General features: G+C 43.1%; 1 protein-coding gene across 1 annotated transcript in view; it reads left to right on the forward strand.

Annotated features, from left to right (window-relative positions):
• Window positions 1-19977, forward strand: part of LOC311488404 (ras-associated and pleckstrin homology domains-containing protein 1-like) — a 64478-nt gene that overhangs the window by 1110 nt on the left and 43391 nt on the right. Inside the window, 1 exon segment of the mRNA XM_084545072.1 lies at window positions 18593-18636. The gene's annotated coding sequence lies outside the window, so the exon portion shown is untranslated.

The following is a 19977-nucleotide window of genomic DNA, read 5'->3' on the forward strand; positions in this document are numbered from 1 at the left end:
AGCGTCAAAGCTGCTAAAATATCCAAGAAGAAGAAGAAGAAGAAGCAGCAAAATCTTGTGTCTAAAATGCTGTATAAAATCAGCCGTTAGTCAGTGACTAGAGTAATGTGGATGTGTGGTGAGGTGGTAGTAGTTGATCATCTAAACAGAATCCATGGAGTCCACTCAGTCAAAGGCTGCACCCAAACAACAACAACAAACACTGAACGTTTAAAAGAAGAGAAAAGTTTCCTGGAGACAGCGTCAAGGAGAAAAATCTTCCAGAGAGGGTTAGGGAGTTTATGGCAGCGTTGGATGACCAGAACATTTCTGGAGTAGAGAACACAAGGTACCAGCTACCCTCTCCACACTACATTAACTTTGACTGAAAGATTTATTGGACTGAATCCAGTCGACTCTAGGAGAAGACAAGGAAGACAAGGACAGACTTTAGGAAGCTACAGGAGACCAACTCTAGGAGAAGACAAGGAAGACAAGGACAGACTTTAGGAAGACACAGGAGACCAACTCTAGGAGAAGACAAGGAAGACAAGGACAGACTTTAGGAAGCTACAGGAGACCAACTCTAGGAGAAGACAAGGAAGACAAGGACAGACTTTAGGACGCTACAGGAGACCAACTCTGGGACATTTAGGACCAGATCAGGACATCCCTAGTTGTACCTGTTCCCTTGTTCCACAGCTGCAGATAAATCTAAATGTGAACCCCTGTAGATCCTCAGGCGCTCACTGATTGTAACACCTACCAGGAAGTCCTGTTTGACGACTGATTGGCCAGTAGATTTTGGGTCCAGTTGAACAGGAGCAGATTCATCTTCTCAGTTGATCTAAGGATCCAAAGTGGATCAGGAAGCTTCACAGAAACCCTCAGAGAAACATTAACAACCAGGGATTTGCTTCTCTAGCCTCACAAGACCACAGCTGTGGAAGATATTTAATAAAATATTATGAATCAACATCAGATCTCTGAAATGAAGGTTGATTTGAATTAAAAAAATCTATTTTCTTTGCACCTACAGTCAGGAAAAAATAAATATGTGTTTACATGAAAACATCACTATAAAATATTGTGGGACAAAGTGGCTCTGCTTCTGTGGAGCATCAAACAGCTGGAAATAGAACAGAAGAAGAAGAAGGAGGAGGAAGTTGAAGGAGAAAAGGAGTATCTCCATCCCAGAACTGATTGATTTGAAGAAGATGACAAACATGTCTCTAGGTCCAACGTTGCTTTGGAGGAATAGAAGGAGGAGAGAGCAGAAGTATGGAAATATAATAGAAGAAGAAGAAGAAGAAGAAGAAGGGCGTAGGAGGAAGAGGAAGAGATTAGTCTCCAGTCCTGAATGCGTAGAGTCTTAGAAGACGACCAAGATGTCTCTACGTCTCCATCGTCTCTGTCCACATTGATTCCATCTTGGTTCATCTTGTTTTTCTACCTCCATGTTTCTGTCCCTCCTGGAAACTCCTCACCTGATGATGATTAGTGAAGGTTACCATGGTTACCACCAGATTAGCTGATTATTGGAGGAAGAACCTAGCGTCCACGGAGATGGAGATGTCTTCCTTTTAGACTCATGTCAGTGAGTGAATGGAGCTGGAGATGAGGCAGCAGACAGTGATGATGTGAGCTGAGAGTGTGGTTGAAGATGTGATGTGCTAACGCTGCAGAGGCTTAACTCTGAAAGCTGTGATAGAGCTGTGGCAGAGAGATGACCAGCTACCGTCAGGCTCCCAGTAGGTCTGTCACTACAGCTGCACTGTCCAGTTCCTCAATCACAGCAGTGTCTTATGGAGCTAAATACATCCTGATATTCCTGACGGTGTCTGATGGACAGACGCTGGAGCTGATTTTCTTGGACTGTCCCGACACTGCCCATTAAACCTCTACCACAGTTTGAACAGAAAGCTTCCCCACTGTTGGCCACCTTGTGAGAATGAATTTCAGATCGCGTTTCTGCGTCGCTTCAGTCGTTATCTCGGCCCGTCAGAGCTGAGGCGTAATCTTTCTGACAGTCCTGAGACGTCCCACCCCTCTGGTGCAGTAAAGTGGGGCAGAACTGAGCGTCTCCTGGTGATGCTGAGGGTTAACTGGAGTATAAAAATCCCTGCTGCCCTACTTCAGCTGAGGGCTGCTCCGACCTGGTTCACTGTCCTTCTGTCCAGAAAATCTGCTTCGAAATTATCTTTGCATTTTCTGTTTCTTATATTCACCTTGGTGCTGCTAGAGCTGCTGATCAGACTGATGATGTATTTTAGATTTAAAATGCTGTGATGTATTAAAGGTTTTACCTTCAGGCTGCAGAAGATGACTAAAACAAACTGAATCTGACTGTCAGAAGAGTCTGGATTCAGTAAACAGACACTAGGGCTGGTATTACTTCTGATTTCATGAATTAATTCGATTCAGTTCCAGTTCATTTCCATTTGTAAACAGTTTTACTTCGTTATATAAGAGATTTTTCATAAAAGCAGTTAGGGTTGGGTTTGAAAAAAATCTTGATTTGAAAAATCTAATGTAGATTCATAAAATTCTCAGATTGATTTTTTTTAAATTCATTTCCTGCATCCTCTGGTTAGAAATCTCTACCACAAATCTCAGTGACAATATTAGTTTTGTGGAAATCTCTTTAATAACAGTGAAATAGAAACTGAAAGTCTGACACTCTAAATGAAATAACATCCAGCTGGGAAATCGGACGTTGTCACTGGTTCCAGAGGTTTGTGGCGTCTCCTCCATCTTCTCCCTCTAGTTTCTCATCTTTCATGCGTCTTTTCTTTTGTCCAGCTCTTCTCTGTCGTCAGACTTTTTAAATCCTGACGCCGCTCTCAGAGTTTCTTCGTGTTCTGGATCCTCTCCTTGATCTGATCTCATCGTCCTCCAGCTTTACAACATCAGAATGAGACTGCAGCGTCAGTATTTGGACTATTGATTGTTGGATGGTGGTCGGACACTCTGTGGAGCAGATAGATGCTAATGGCGATGCTAATGGCGATGCTAATGGTGAAGCTAATGGCAGCGCTGCTTAACTGCAGCTTGTTTCTGCTCGTATCGACGTCTAAAAGTAAACCAGGTAGATTTCCATCAACGTTCTGCTCTAAGTGGGTGTTAGCAACCGTTAGCATGTCAATAATAGCTTCATCTCACATTACAGCTAAATCTGACTCCTGCTAATTATATAGCAGACGACATCCAGCCTGGTTACACCGAATAAATGTGAACTTTGCAATCAATACTATCATCAAAGTTATGGACATTAATAGATTTTATGTTCGAACATCTTCTCATGAGAAAATGTTGGAATAAATGTTTGATGGTGGAAGTTGAGGGGATTATTTAGAGCCCTCTGTTCAGGCTGGTATTTCTGATCCGTCCACTGACGTCTGCACGGATCGCAGCGTAATCTGTCTCCAACCTCACAGTCGTCTCAGGATTTACCACTAACCGACACTTGTGTCTAACTCCAGCTTCTTGTCAGGATCAGTAGATCTCTGTTGAACTCCTCTTCCTCTGGTTCTGCTTATTTATTTACATTACGTTGTCTGTTTAATATGTTTTTTTTGCGGTCGTCTTGGATTTTGCAGCCGAGCGTGAAAAAAAAATCTGAGTTTCACAAACAGGAAATGACACAAGGCTCATTAAAGTCAATCAAACTGTGACTCAGGAATGTCAGGACCAGCATCATGTTTACACAAAAATGAAATGATTTTGGCCTTTGAGATTCATGGGAGGAGTCGCTGCATGTTTCCATCACGACCTAAGAGCATGTGTTTATCTGAACGCTGACATCTGTGAGTCTAATCCGACCCACGTACCGATTCATCTTCTACCAACCTGCTGGGTGAAGGTACGTAGTCGGTACCTTCAGGACCTCTCCTGGACGCTGTCTCCAGGAAACTTTTCTCTTTTTTTAAACGTTCAGTGTTTGTTGTTGTTGTTTGGGTGCAGCCTTTGACTGAGTGGACTCCATGGATTCTGTTTAGATGATCAACTACTACCACCTCACCACACATCCACATTACACTAGCTACAAGCCAACCGCCATTAAAGCAGAAGAAGAAGGAGATGTTCTGAGGCCTGATTCGATCTCCAGAACATCCCTAATCTTTTACCTCTAATTGGAACCACAATGAGTCAAAATGAGGTTTCTTTTGAATCCGCCTGGGACAGATCCTGTGCTCAGGGATTGGTATCTGCCAATAGCCCTTCCCATGATCGGGTGCAGCCCTCGTAACATCTGCTGTGGGAATCAGCACATCTGCATTTCCCGGCGCTGGGGGCCGTTGGCCTCCAGCTCTTCCTCTGGCAGCTCTGCAGTCTCCTTGTAAACATCAGACTCAATACGACGCTCAACGTCTGCATCGGCCGCCCTGCTGCAGTTTGTCACTGGTGGCTGCGAGAGGTCGATCCAGGCCAGCGTCTGATGTTGTTGTTTTCTTCTGTTCGCCTCTCGCCAAGTGTATGGAAAAGACATCCCTCCTTCTTTCAGGAAATTCCTCCTCGTCCCAGGAGTGAGGCAGACAGAGAGGGTGTGAGGAGCTACAGAGCAGAGCGGCTGCAGCCTTCTGATTTAACCACCTCTGATTTCCTGCTGGTATGAAGTTGTGCAGTGCGTAGTAGCGGCGTACGGAGTGGAATGCGGCGGCGCCGTGTAGTAAACCGGAGTGCAGTCGGTTTTGTTGAGTCAGCGTTAAACCTGCGGAGACACTTAAATATGAGAGAGGAGGGAGAAACTGGAGATGTCTCACGCTGTTTGACTAGTTTTTCATTATCAGTTGGTTTGTTGGTCACAGACTAATCATCATGACCTCCAGAGTGGTGATGATGGGGTGGGGGGGCATTTTAAAGTCACGCAGTTCTTTGTAGGGATGAAGATTTTAAACATGTTCCTCCTTTCCCGCTTTTAATAATTGATTAGTTGTTAAATAAATGAAATTCAGTGGATGTTCACCTCAAAATCATGTCACACCAGGAGTCTGAAGGACTGATTAAGTACACGCCAGTTGGCTTGAATTATAAATTATAGTATGAGACTGGTGGGGAGTTCACATTGGAATCCAACACGCTGGAAACACCTAGACACCAGGTTTGGAAACGCCATGTGGCCGGTTAGCTCAGCTGGTCAGAGCGTGGTGCTAATAACGCCAAGGTCACGGGTTTGATCCCCGTACGGACCAACCATTCAATGAGGCTTAAAAGAAACTGAAATTCTTAAAAGATATCCACAAGAAACAAGCTGATGTAAGGGCATCTAGATGTGTTCGGTTTTGTCACCTGTAGTTGGAGGAACCAGTTTTGATCATTTTTTTCTGCCAATGAATATTAAAAACTGTTTCCCTGGATATAAATTATAGCAAAGAATAATACGTTTTTTTTTAAAACTTCTGCTCAGTGACCAACACCAAAGTGTTAAACATAAATAATCATGTCATGTAATTAATCAGTTTATGGAAAGTGGTTTCAAATATCAGTATTGCTAATATTTATTTATTCTCAGCTCATATAGACAGTCAGTGCAAAAGTGCAGAGAAAATATATAAAATAAAATAATAATTTATAGATATGTGTATGTTGCACTTGGTAATAAATATTCTGCACACTGAATAGTTTGTTTTGTCCATTTGGGAAGTGTGTAATCAGACTCTTGACTCTCAGTTTCTAGCTTGTGTTTGAAAATCCTAGTTTAGCATTAGCATTAGCATCAGGTAGCTAGCTAACGCTGCAGTGTCCATCAGCCTGACTCCCACAGTCTGGCGACTTCCTTCCTACACAGTTGACACGACCCTTGCAGGTGTAACAACGTCTGATTAAAACGTAAAAGGCTCCACCTGGTGGTGCAGCGTGGAACTACTGCCCTGGCATTTATTTTAACCAGTATTAAAGTCAATTAACTGATTATTCATTAACATGAGCTCATGTGTTGTGAGGACAGGAATCTCCTCTGAAGTCCGGCGGTGTACCAGTGTGTGCGGTTGTGCTCACGCTGAGAGCAGTAAATGGTTTTTCTGCTGTTTGTTGTCGAAACAGGCCTCTGGCAGCAGAATGCAATGACTCAGCCTGTGTGTGCTTGTCACTGTGTGTGTTTTCCTCCCACACACACACTCACACTCACACACACACAACACTAGTGTGTATTATTAATGGAGTATCCAGATGAAGCAACAGATCTCCAGTTTCTTCTCTTTAGCTCCCTGAACTGGAAAACCAAACACATCGACGACGACCGTCAGTAGAAGATGTGTTTTTAATGTTTGTTTTCAGTGTGTATTTAGACGGACGCTAACGGCATGTGGACATGGGAAACCCCTCTAAGGTTCAGAGGTCAGGGACACCATCTGAGGGACATTCCTCTCATAGTCCCACTGACATGACTAAATCCGGGCTGCGACTCAGATGAGCAACTGGAAACCCCCATTTTATTTATTTCAGAATTACCCAGTAATACAGTAATAAAAGGAGGATCTGGACACATTTCTGTTGCTGCCAGTCTTTTATTTTGAGTTTGAACGTAGGTAAAGATGTTCTGAACAAGACCTTTACCCCCCGATTCATGTAATTTAATTATCTTAATTGCAAAGCATTAAAAGCAGTTCCATTTAGAAGAGCTAATATAGACAGCAGAGTAATTCTATGTATAATAGAATAGTCTTTCTAAATATAGAACCCTCTTTCTGGTTTCATTTAGTGTTTCTGTTGTGTTTCTGTTGTGGCAGGAAGCTTTGCAGATCTTTGTCCCTTCATCTGCAGCACGAACAAAACGCTCAAGTTCAAACAGTTTTCAGCAGCAGCAGCAGCAGCAGCACTGTCTGTCTCTTTTTAATTCCAGACAGATGTAGAGTCACAGCCCTCTTTCTTGGAAAATTTAATCTCATTTCTTCTTCACATTTTTTTTTTTTTTTTTTTTTAAATTCTTTTATTTTTCCCCTTCGTGTTTATCCTCTGAGCTGCATCACTCCAGCCAAGCCACACTCTCTCTCTCTCTCTCTCTCTCTCTCTCTCTCTCTCTCTCTCTCTCTCTCTCTCTTTCTGTCTGTTTTGTCTTTGTGCATCTATGTCCCTCGGCCCTCGTGGAGATCCAGGGGCCGGCTGTGCAGCTGGGAATCAGGACTGTAGCTTAAACTGCACTGAATAAAGGGACGACTCTGTTTCCTTTATTTTTGAAACTCGCCCGAGGAGTGGAGCAGGAAGCATTCAGATCCCAAACTTATAATGGTCATCACACAGGGAGGGGATTTGGTTTTCATGTGCATCAGAGACTAAACACTTACAAAGCTGAAATAACATAACATTAAAATCCCAGAGCTAATAAAGCTTCCGCCGTCTAACGTTTTCTTTATTAGAAAAAACGGGTATTGTTATAATTTAGAAGAAATGGCACGTTCTTAATGTCTGAATTCACAGGATAATTGTCAAACATAATTGTGGCTATAGCATGTTAGCAGTTAGCAGGCAGAAAGGAATAATGTGTGGCTTAACAGGTTAGTGACTGCACTAACTAGCTTGCTGCTAACTGAATGCTATCAGGCGAACTAGCCTGTTGTAACTGAATAGCACTAGCATGTTCCCTGTTATTTACTGTTAGCAGTTAGTTGACTGAGCTAAGTAGCTTTTTACTGACTAAGCTAACAAGTTAGCTATTGTAACTAGCAGTCACTAGCATCTTCCATTTTGGCTGATGTGTTAGCAGTTAGCTTGCCATCAAAATGCTGTTTTATAAGTGTTTTTGTTCAGTATTTGCTTCAGGGCCAGATTAGAGAAAGATATATGACACTTAGCCATTTGTCTGTTAGCCTGTTAGCTTTACATTATAGGTCAGAAAGTAGATAGATTTGATGCCTTAAATGAATAAACATAATAATACAACAACTTTTCATGAAAAAAAGTGTGGCTTAACAGGTTAGTGACTGGACTAATTAGCTTGCTGCTAACTGAATGCTATGAGGCCAACTAGCTATTGTAACTAGCTGTCACTAGCATCTAGCTGTTTGGCTGATGTGTTAGCAGTTAGCTTGCCGTCTATGGTCGTTCATGCTCTTGGTTGATTAGCAGTTTTATTATCTAAGTTTATATTTTTTCAGTATTTGCTTTAAAAACTTAACATCAGATTAGAGAAAGACATTATCATATGACAGCTAGCCATTTGTTAGCCTGTTAGCTTTACATTTTAGTACAGAGCAGTAAAATTAGCGGTGCTAATTATATCCTGAGCCGTACCACACAGCCTTTGATGTTTGTGTCGGTGAGGTGTGAAGGGGCTGATGTTATTATAAGTGGTGTGTGTTGGTGGTGTGTGTGAATCAAAGTGAGAGTGTGTTTGAGGTTTGTGGGTCGTTCAGCTCGGTTTGTTGTAACTATTGACACAGGAAGTTGTCTCTGTGTGTCCACTGGTTTGACGCTGACGCTGTCCCGTCTTCCATTGCTGGTATGAATGTTATGGCTCGGGCTACTCCTGGATCAGCTGCTGTGTGTTTTTTGTTTTCTGCGCTGGCTCTTCATTTGTGAAAACACAGTCGCACGTGAACCGGGTCCAGACCAAACCACAGCTACCTTCCATATCCAAACAGCTCTCTAGTGGAGACGGAAAGTATGTGAGCCCTCTTTCTGCCTGCAGACTCTTGTCTCTATGTGAATCAAAAAAAAAATAAATCAGATCATGGCTCAGATTTTAACCTCTGATATCTGCAGCACGACTGAGTTCTGATGATTATTATTGTGCAGAGTTGATGTTTTATTTTTTTTCATTCTGGAAAATTCACCACTAAGACTTAATTCTGGCTGGCTCTTGACTGGGGAGCAGCCAGCTCAAAATCCTCGCGACCGGTTTGGAAAAATGTAGGGATGGAAAGAATGAACGAGGGATATGCAACTACTGTGTAGGTGTCTTTCAGAAAACAGCAGTCTGCCCACAGCTCTACGGTTAAACGTGTGTTTATTCCTGCTGTGGTGAAACGGTCGTATGTAGACGGCTTGCGTCATGTCCATGTATTTCCAGCAGAGCCAAGGTTGCATAATGAGCGATATCTTGGGAGCAGGTGACTCCTGAATATGATCATCGGACTGATCTAAATTAACACCAGACCTCTTTGAGTCACTTGAAGAAAATCTGAAGTCTGGAACCAAGAGCTTGGCTGTGAGCTGCTGTCTATGATTTACTTTCACATGATGGTCTATCATCAGATAGATTGACGGCCTTGGCCAGGTATGCATTCACTCTGATGCATGCATGAGATAAATCCAGATTCCTGCCAGGACAGGTGAGAAGTCACATGCTCTAAATATTTTATAAAATAAACTACTCACTGCAGGCTGGCAGCTGCTTAAATGTTTTTGCACCACTCAGAACTCAAAACGTTTAGATTAGTTCAGTAAAATGAGCCAATATTACATATCAGAGAGGTGCTCCTCTAGGATCCAATCAGAGTCCATGTGTTCAGAAGTGTTTCCATCAATGTGATGAGACTCAGGTGTGGTTCAGTTCCTGGTTTAGTTTCAATAAATCAGGGATTTGTCTCAGTCTGATCTTCACAACACATGTTTGTGGACAAAGGAGCTTTCTGAGGAGCTCAGAGAAAGAGTTGTTGTTGCTCATCAGGCTGGAAAAGGTTCCAGAACCATCTCTAAAGAGTTTGGAAGCCACAAATAATCCACAGTCAGACAGATTGAAGACGACTGTTCCCCTCCACAGGAGTGGTCCACCAACAAAGATCACTCCATAATAGTCTGAGAGGTCCCAGAGGAACCCAGGGGAACTTCTAAGCAGCTAAAGGCCTCTCTCTCATTGGCTGATGTTAATGTTGATGAATCCACTCAACAACCATGGTGTGATGGACAAAGACACTGCTCTCCAAGAAGAACATTTCTAAACATCATGTGGACAAGACAGAAGACTATTGGGACAATGTTTAGTGGACAGATGAAACCAAAGTAGAATAGTTTGGTTTAAATGAGATGAACCAACACTGCATCATTCCAGCATCAGAACCTCATCCCTCCATCAAACATGGGGGTGCTAGTGTCCTGGTTTGGGCCTGTTCTGCTGCATCTGGACCAGGACGCCTTGTCATCATTGATGGACCAATGAATTCTGAATTCTACCAGTGAACTCTAAAAGAAAATGTCAGGACATCTGTCCATGAGCTGAATGTGAAGAGAAACTGGGTCATGCAGCAAGACAACGAGAACCAAGAACAAAAGTGGTTCTACAAAAGAATGGTTAAAGAAGAACAAGATGAATGTTTAGGAACGGCCAAGTCAAAGTCCTGACCTTAATCCAATAGAAATGTTGTGGAAGGACCTGAAGCAAGCAGTTGATGTGAGGAAACCCACCAACATCTCAGAACTGAAGTGGTTCTTCAGCAGATACTGGAAACAAGGAGGCTCTGATATGTAATATTGGCTCATTTGTTCTGAATGAAACACGTGTAGACTATTTCTGTTCCGTGTGTGATTGACTTCTCTGAAGGCTTCAAAACATCAGATCTGTACATTGGGGCGTTAGCTGCATTTCTTATTGTTGATTCAGTCTAGGGAGGTGAGGCCAGACCTGAGGACGGTCTTAACGGAGGACTTGTCAGAACTAGAGCTGGTCTGATGGTTTTAGCTGACTCACATTAAGTCTCTCATTCTCTGCTCTGTTATTATGCGATGAGCTCCATGACTCTGTAGAAGTGTGTCATTTCTATGAGCGGGTCTGGTCTGGTATGTGTCTGAGCAGGTCTTCAAGTAAAGAGTCTGAATGGCAAACAAAGACCTGGACTCATGGAGCACGTTGTGCGGTTACTCTACGCCCCCTCATGGGTAGAGTACGTTGTCACTGGTTCCTACTTTAGATGTTGTTTCTGGCAGGAACCGTTTCGGAAGGTTTTCCTGTAGGTTGGGTGTCACTGTGTGTTGAAGGAAAATGTAACCGCTGTCATGTAAGAGGAGCTAAAACTGGTCTGTGTCTGGAGGCTTTTCTGGAGGGGGTGTTTTTATGTCAGCACTGAGTTGGAAGCTCAGGGAGGCCTCAACGGCATCCATTATACCTTCATAGTGTAGGGTTCTTATTCTCCTCCTCCTCCTCATTCTCCTCATCTTCCTCCTCCTCCTCCTCCTCCTTCTTATTCTTTTTCTTCTTTTCTTTTTCTTCCTCCTCCTCCTCATTCTCCTCATCTTCCTCCTCTTTCATCTTCTCCTTTTCATCTCCCTTCTTTTTCTCCCCTTCTCCCCTTTCTCCTCCTTCTCCTTCTTCTCTTACTCCTCCTCATTCTCCTCGTCTTCCTCCTCCTTCTCCTCCTTTTTGTCTCCCTTCTTCTTCTCCTCCTCCTCCTCCTTCTCCCTTGTCTTCTTTTTCTTCTTCTTCTTCTTCTTCCTCCTCCTCCTCCTCGTTCTCCTCGTCTTCCTCCTCCTTTTTTCTCCCCTTCCTCTTGGTCCTGCTCATTCTTCTCCTCTTCCTCTTCCTCCTTCTCCTTCATTTTCTTCTTCTTCTTTTTCTTCCTCCTCCTCCTCCTTCTTCTTCCTCCACCATGTATTTCTTCTTCTTCTCTTCTATTTCCAGTAGATGTGTGATGCTCCTCCACATCAATAAAGATGTTTGGACGTGAACTCACACATCTGATCACATCATTTTACATCCGGTCTCCATGGTAATGGTCCGTCTCTGATCTCAGTCACTGATGAGGACGATGGAGACGCGTTGATCCGCGTGGACGTTAACTCTCGTCCTGTCACGTTGTCGTTTGTTTCTTGTTCGACTGATTCTCAGTGTAACGTGATCACACCTCGGGGTGTTTCTTCTGGATACTGCAAACAGACACACATTCTGCCTCATCAGCCCTTCCTCCTCCTCCTCCTCCTCCTCCTGTAGATGTAGTTTAACCCAGTAGCTCAGTGACCTGATATTGAGACGGCTGTGTTCAGTCGTTGTGTGCGTGCTCTGATTCTTCCTGACAGTTCTGCAGTGCGACCGACTCCACTGCAGCAACACTCGACCTGAGCGGGAGCCTCCGTTCACGCTTACATAATCTGAACGGTGATTATGAGGAAACCTCTTAACACCCGTCTCTCTCTCTCTTTTTATAAACTCTTTGCGTGGGCGCATGTTGGTTATTCTGAAACCAGACAGACTGCAGCAGGTTTTCACAATCAGCAGCCGCCCTTCAGATCTGAGCGTAGACGAGGTGGCATGTTATGCCTCAGCTCCGTCCTCACCGCAGAGGTTAACCACACTGACAGCTTTAGGTTTCCAGACCGTTCAGACCTCACATTGACATCCACCCTGGGCGACCACATCACCTGACCAGCTTATAGTCCAGGTGTGAGCACTGATCTGGTGTCAGTCCACATGTGGAGGTGGTCTGGGACACATGTGACCTCCTTCCTTTGGTAGTGTGAACACACAATGAGTCCTGGGTCACATTAAAGACCACCTACTCAACAGGGCTGATCTGAGGAAGAGGAGTTTAACTCCTTCATTCAACCACTAGTAGAAATGATCACATGAATCAGTGATGTCTGTTCATTAGTAATGAGATCTTCCTTCCTTCCTTCCTTTCCTTTTTTCCTTCATCCTTCGTTTGTTCGTTCCTTCCTATTCTTCTTTCCTATTATTCTCCCTTCCTTCACCCCTTCTTTCCTTTCTTCTCTCCTTCCCTCTTTCCTTCCTTCCTTCCTTCCATCCTCTCTTCCTCCCTGACATCTATCCTTTTTCTGTCCTTCTCTTATCCTTCCTTCCTTTCCTTCCTTTCCATCCTTTCGATCCTTCAGTCTTTTCTTCCTTCCTTCCTTCCTTCCTTCCTCTTCTTTCCTTTTATCCTCCCTCCCTTCCTTCATCATCCCATCTTTCCTGTCTTCTCCCCTTCAGTCCTTCCATTTTACTTCCTTCCTTCCCTCCTTCCTTCCTTCCTTCCTTTCCTTCCTTTCCATCCTTCAGTCTTTCGTTCCTTCCTCTTCTTCTTTCCTTTTATCCTCCCTCCCTTCCTTCCATCACCCCTTCCTTCCTTCCGTCACTCAACAGTGACCTGGTTCCTCTGAGGATGGACGAAGCTTCCAGCGTTCAGTTCTAATCGGAGCATTGTCTCTAAAATAAATCAGATCTTAACATGTGAGAGTCTTTCCATCTTGTTCCAACATCTGGATCATGTCTCCAAGTCAACAAGCAGCTGTTGATGGTTCTGATCCAGCGGTAGGTAGAGATCCATTAGAGACAGCAGCTGGTACAATATTCTACTGACCACATGATGGCGCTGCTGATTTACAGACACACAAACTGAGATCAGATCTCAAGTGCTGGCTGGGGACGCATGTGGAGACACATTTATATTAAGACCAGGTGGAGACACAGGGACTTAGAGATGGACAGGTGTTAATGGTTAAAGGTCTGATGAATGATGATGACTGTTCTGCTCAATATTTTCTTCTTTGAATCTTTTGGGCTGTAAAATTTCCACGTACTGTTTTGATTTTCCGACCAACAGCTCAAAACCCAACGGTCATCAGTTTACTGCATCTGAAAACAGTGGAGGCGTGAGGAAATACTCTGCACATATCTGTAGTGTCAGCAGCCTGCCTTGCCAGATTGGATGTAGAGGAAACATCATGACACATCACTGGTGTGGATGTCCACTCACTTCCTGAAAATTTGGACGTTTTGCACCGAGATACAAAATCAGAGACATGTTGAAACAGTTCCTGTCATTTAAATTCAGCTCAGTCAGGAACTTATTTCATTAATTTCCTTGTAAACTCACGTTTTTACAGCGCTGACAGTGAGCGGTACCTATTCTATCTGCTCTGCAGCGTTGCCAGCTTCAGCCCCGTTTGAATAAAAGCAAGCGCGATGCAAATTCAACCCTCGGGGTGTGTTTGTGTGCAAGTGTCCGTTCAGTAGTCGGTGCAGAGGAAGGCATGTGGTAATGTGACCTGACGGCTCGGGCCAGCCGGGCCGCTGTGGTTCAGTTGTAAGTATGTTAGCTGGTTTCCAGGCAGACTGGGCAGCAAGGCGCTGACTAATCTAGGGTTAGCGGTTTGATTCCTGCTCTACTAAGTGTTGAAAATGTAAATGCTGTGTTTCCTTACATCAGAAAGACATTGTAGAATAAGAAGTACTGGATTTAAAACCTCATCCTGTGTGCTGTAGACTAAACTGTCTGCTGAGTAGAGTGGAGCTGTCTAAATGGGTGTGATGGGGGAAATCTACAATCTACAATCTTCAATCGACCTGCAGCACAAGTGTTCACATTTTGCCCCATTTTATCTGAATTATCGACAGACGCTTGGCATGAAATTGATGTAAGTGGACCATCCAAAGATGGCTAACTGCTTTTAACGGCAGTTAGCTAACGGCAAAGGTGACAAAAATCAAAGAAGAACCTAAAATCTAGTGTCTAAACATCTTAAACAGCAGATGTAACGAGGGCTGCAGCCGATCACGGGAAGCGCTATTGGCACATACCAATCCCTGATCACAGGATGAGACTGATTCAAAAGAAACCTTAGTTTTGCTCGTTTCTATTCAGAGAGTGTTTCCAATAAGAAGTAAAAAATTAGGGATGATTCAGGGGTCGGTATGTGGTCAGATCCAGGCATTTTTCAAATCATTGGATTGGATCAGGCTTCAGCCAAGTGTGAGCTTTTTTTTTAAATTTTATTTTAGGTCTGCCATAAATCAAAACCACTTCCCTGTAGTGTCAAAACATCTGTTAGTCAGTAACTAGTGTACTGTGGATGTGTGGTGAGGTGGTAGTAGTTGATCATCTAAACAGAATCCATGGAGTCCACTCAGTCAAAGGCTGCACCCAAACAACAACAACAAACACTGAACGTTTAAAAGAAGAGAAAAGTTTCCTGGAGACAGCGTCAAGGAGAAACATCTTCCAGAGAGGGTTAGGGAGTTTATGGCAGCGTTGGATGACCAGAACATTTCTGGAGTAGAGAACACAAGGTACCAGCTACCCTCTCCACACTACATTAACTTTAGGAGAAGACAAGGAAGACAAGGACAGACTTCTGGAAGACACAGGAGACCAACTCTAGGAGAAGACAAGGAAGACAAGGACAGACGTTAGGAAGACACAGGAGACCAACTCTAGGAGAAGACAAGGAAGACAAGGAGAGACTTTAGGAAGCTACAGGAGACCAACTCTAGGAGAAGACAAGGAAGACAAGGAGAGACTTTAGGAAGCTACAGGAGACCAACTCTAGGAGAAGACAAGGAAGACAAGGAGAGACTTTAGGAAGCTACAGGAGACCAACTCTAGGACGTTTAGGATCAGATCAGGACTCGGATCGGCCAGTGCTCAATAAACTGATCTCTAGTGGAGGTTCCAATATCAGGTTGCCTTGGTAACCGTCTTGTATATTTCCCACCCTAAATATTTCAGAGTGAAACAATCTGAACTTCGCTGCTTATCACTCCTGTATGGGCTGTTGTCTAGTTGCCCTAGCAACCAAGCAATCAACTAAAACCAGCCGATGGCAGCAGATGACTTTACCCTCTGGATGATCTGTGGTTATTTCTCGTGCCCTTCCTCAATGTGGTGAACCTCAGCTGGACTCGTGTGTTTGCCCCATCCAGCACCACACTTCCTTGTGTTCTCTCAGAAATTAAATTTAAATCAGTTCCTCGTCCCAATGTGTTGCAATCGATTACTTCACAGGGAAGCACCGAGAAGAATTGGCTAATAAGACGATTTCACAACGGCCTGTGGTTGACCATCTGCTCTCTGTAAATAGCTCTGAGGGGGCTGGTGTGCCGATGTTCTTTTACTGTGGTTTAATTACAATTTTCTCTCTTCTATAAATACATCATTTCTTTGTGGTACTCTCTATTAACTCAGAGTTTCCCCACATCATTGTGGACCGTAGTTATTTTGGTGTTATTTTTCGTTGTCTTTTGATGTCCAGGAAATCCTAAAAAGAAAAGTTCAACTATGTTTTAGTGAACTTGAAGGTTTTGTTAATCTATCAACTATTTAAGAAAGGTCAGTCACATATTTGGCTTAAATGTTGGAACATTTTTCCATTTTCAGCTGAAAAAAATCGGAAAATGACCAAGTTAAACAAGTTGGAACCAGAGGATGTTTGGCATTTCTGCCTCAAATGGATGTAAATAAACTGGATTCACATTGTTTTCCTCACTGCTGCAGCTCTAATCTCTTTATTTCTAGGACAGCCAGCGTCTCATGGTTCATATCTGACTCTTTCTTTGCGTTTTTAAACTGTAAAATCTATGTGTTGGACTATTTTAATCACCGTTAAAGATGAGCTTTCCTCCTCTGACACTACTGTATCTTGTTATTATTGAATCCCGACATGTTTGTATGTTTGCTGAGGCTCTGCTGCTCCTTCCCGGCAGATTGATGACTCCTGCGCTGCCAAACAGGCCACATTAAAGAGCATTATGAAACAGCACGGCCTGCCAAAACACAGGCTTTAAATTCTCAGGCTCAAACAATAGCTTTACCTCTCCATTAGTTTGAGTCCCAGAGAGCTTATTTAACAGGACTGCACGGTTAATACTTGTTAAATTCAACAATAAATAATGAGAACGAGTGGAAGGCGTTGCTGCTCTGCATTGGTTAATAATTTTAATCCTTCAGGGCATCAAAAAATTAATTCTGATCACTCAGTTTCCATAGAAGAGATCCACCCTGTACGTCCTGGAAGCTCGGTGTGGTTATCCAACATGTTACATGTCGGGAAGTAAACAAAAATAATAATCAGAGATGAGTTATGAGCCATCTGGAAGTCCAGAGTTGTAGCTGCAGGTGATGCTGACGGAGATTGTTTATCGCTACTGATTTTCTGATTTGATTTGATCCAGTATCAGTTCATGTAGACATAGTCCAGTCTCTCAACAGTTTTCCTTAACGCTAATGTTGTCATTGGTTCCAGAGATTTGTGGTGTCTCATTAAATCTTCTCCCTTCAGTTTCTGGAGTCATCTCTAGATGTAGATCTTCTCTGTCGTCAGACTTTTTAAATCCACTCATCCTTCAGTCCTGGTGGTGCTCTCAAGAGTTGGAGCTTCTGTTTTATTCTGGATCTCCATCACATGTCGACTAATCAATCTAGTCATCTTCCAGGATTTGTCCTGCAAAACCAGAGTGAGACTTCAAACCAGAGGATAAAGAAAATGGCGTGTATTTAAATCTAATGAGTTGATATTGGCTCTGTCAAATCTAGATCATTTTGAATCTGTAAATTAGTTTTTTAAGCCCAGCCCCTTCTGTCAAAAACATTTCATTGTGAATAATCACATTATTCCGATAGTTAATGCATCTGTTTTTAATGTACCTGAGAACTGATATTGTTCCAGTTTATCTTGCTTCTTTCTTCTTCTTCTACTTTTTGGGCGTTTGTCAGCTTTAACTCAGCAGGGTGGATCACTGCCCTCCAAAGCCACACTTCCGTCTCTGCTTGCTTTCCACCGGGTTTTCTCCTGCGTCTCATTATGACATCCTGAATTAAAAGGTCTTAAACCAAACAGAGGCCCATTGTTGTTGAGGAAAGGTTTCAGTCTTTTTTATGAGACGTGTTGAGATCCCCAGTCAGCTGAGGATCCCACGTGTGCTGGCTTGTCATCGGACGGGTTGTCGGGTTGAATCCTCGGTTTAGTTGATTCTGCGCTGATGAAGCGATGAGGAGATAACAACGCCGTTGTTGTTGTTTCAGCCGTCGGCTCCTGATCACATGAGACCTGCTAATGATCTTATGTCAGCGAGGATTGGAGTCTGGCTCCAAGGACTCCAACAGTTTGATGCTTTAATGTGTGAATTCCTGCTTTTTAATTTGACTGGATGAAGCTGTGACAAAAGGATTCAGTATTCAGATAATTATTATAGGGAAGAAGAAGATAAAGAAATAGAAGAACGGGACAAAGAGCAGCTTTAAAGCCACCGCTGGGTCAACACAGACGTAGTGGAGAAACATGGCAGTGTACTTTACTGTTGTCACTTATTTTTAGGTCACGCTCATCCAGCTGGCTCAGCGTGAAGGAAACACACACTAGTGCCTCCTGCTGACTGGACATGTGTGTGTGGATTTAATAGAAGATGTGTTTCATCTATTTAAAAGAAGCTCTCCTCACTGTACAGCTCTTTTTTGTTGACGCCGCCATATTGGCAGGAAAATAAATGGAGCCAGCTCTGATTTCAGGTCGTCAGAGTTTACTTTCACTTTAAACAGATAGAAACTGACCAGTAGAAGATAAAACTACAGATTATATATCATGACCCAGGTGTGATTTCATCGAACGTTGACCTGTAGTATCTGGATGTAACTGGTACAAGGACAGTTAGTTAGTTGCTGCAGTTGTCAACCTAATAGTAATTTGAAAAAGGAGCTTTCCTGCCAGTATGGTGGTGTTGTGATTGTTGGTGCAGGGTGACGTCAGCTACAGGAGCTCTATGGGAGCTTCTCTTTCTCCAAAATTATGGGTTGTTACTTAAAATAAATAACATTTGTAAGTGTCAGGCCGACCGTGAGGAGAGCTGTGTGGCTTTTTTTTGTTGTTTTTTTCACGGATGGAAGGAAGAATGTGCGTCTGACTTTCTGTCCGTCCAAAAGCAAATGTGATCGTGTACTGTGTAGTAAAACGTTTTCTCTCTGTGTCTCTGCAGGGTGATCGAATCCATCCGCTGTGTGCTGTGTCAGCAGACCAAAGGTAAACAGCTCTGAATCAGTTTATATCACACTGTCATAGCCAGTATGTGGCCAAGAGTCTGCAAGTGGAAAGTTTTGCTGTGAGAGTTTTCCGTGTTTGGATGTAAACCTAATATAATGTTCATCAGTCCATTAAGTCTTTGGTTACCTCACATGTACTGAAACATTTTCTCATGTGAATTAAGATTCAAACTTTAACTTTTACCTAATAATCCACATGGTTTAGATTTAGAGGTCTATATGAGCAGAAACAAACTCCTGGAGAGCAACACTGCCATGCTAACATTAGCCTCTGGTCTAGAGTCTTTATTAAGGTCTAACCAATAACGACACTAAACTGTAATAGTCCAAATATTGAAGCTGTTTGAGGTGGGAAAGCCGTCAAGATCTTCTCTGCTGAGATGCTCGTGTATCGTGGTTGTGCTACAGTTGGTTGAGTCCATCTTTTCGGGTCTTAGTTTAAAGAAACATGAGTCGTATTCCATGCAAGTTGATGGACTCGACATCATTGATTACGTTGACTGATCGTTGCAGTTTGGCGAAACGTTTGATGAAGCTCAACACCTTTGGTTTGGCCTTCCAACCCAGCGTCTGTGTCAGAGCTCACTAATGTTCTCGTGGAGGAATCTGAGCATATCCTGGACTGGAACACTTCCATCATTGATCTCTATTAAATAGCTTTTGACAGGTATGATTATGTCCCTGCTGCTGCTACCTGCTGCTCTTGTTGCTGTTCGAGTTGCTTGTTCCCACGGGCCTCTCTCTTTTCGCTGTAATGTTATTTTCGTCTGGTCTCCGGTCTCTTGAGCCGACATGTGGTTTGGGCATTTGCTATTATCCCACCATGTTCATAGTTGAAGTCTACCCAAAGAACAGCATACTATACTTTTCTATGAACATCCTGTAAGTCACTTATTTGGTTTCAGACATGTGGCCAGCGCACGATTGATGGTTGAAAAACCATGTGATGGTCTCCAAAATAAATGTTCTTTTACTGAATCCTTGTGCGGTCATGTTAAACCACCAAGCGTCCCGCGTTCATCAGATATCATACACAATTAATCACTCCCACTCTGCCAGCCTCCTGTACTCTCAAAGCTCGTCTTTCGTCCTCATCGAGATCAGGGCCCGTATTCCTAAAGATTCAGAGTATCCTCTCAGAGAGCTCCTAACTTAAAGTTCCTAGCTAGGAGTCTTAGCTTAGGAGTGATTCCAGAACATTCTCAGAGAACTCTGCTCAAGGAATGGTGCCCTTCACATCAATAGACTTAATAATAGAATCTAATCTCTATAAAGACTGTGAAATTAGAAATAATATTTGACATAAAAATAAATAAATAGT

This window comes from Chelon labrosus (assembly GCF_963514085.1).
Source record: "Chelon labrosus genome assembly, chromosome: 5".
Classification (NCBI taxonomy): Eukaryota; Metazoa; Chordata; class Actinopteri; order Mugiliformes; family Mugilidae; genus Chelon; species Chelon labrosus.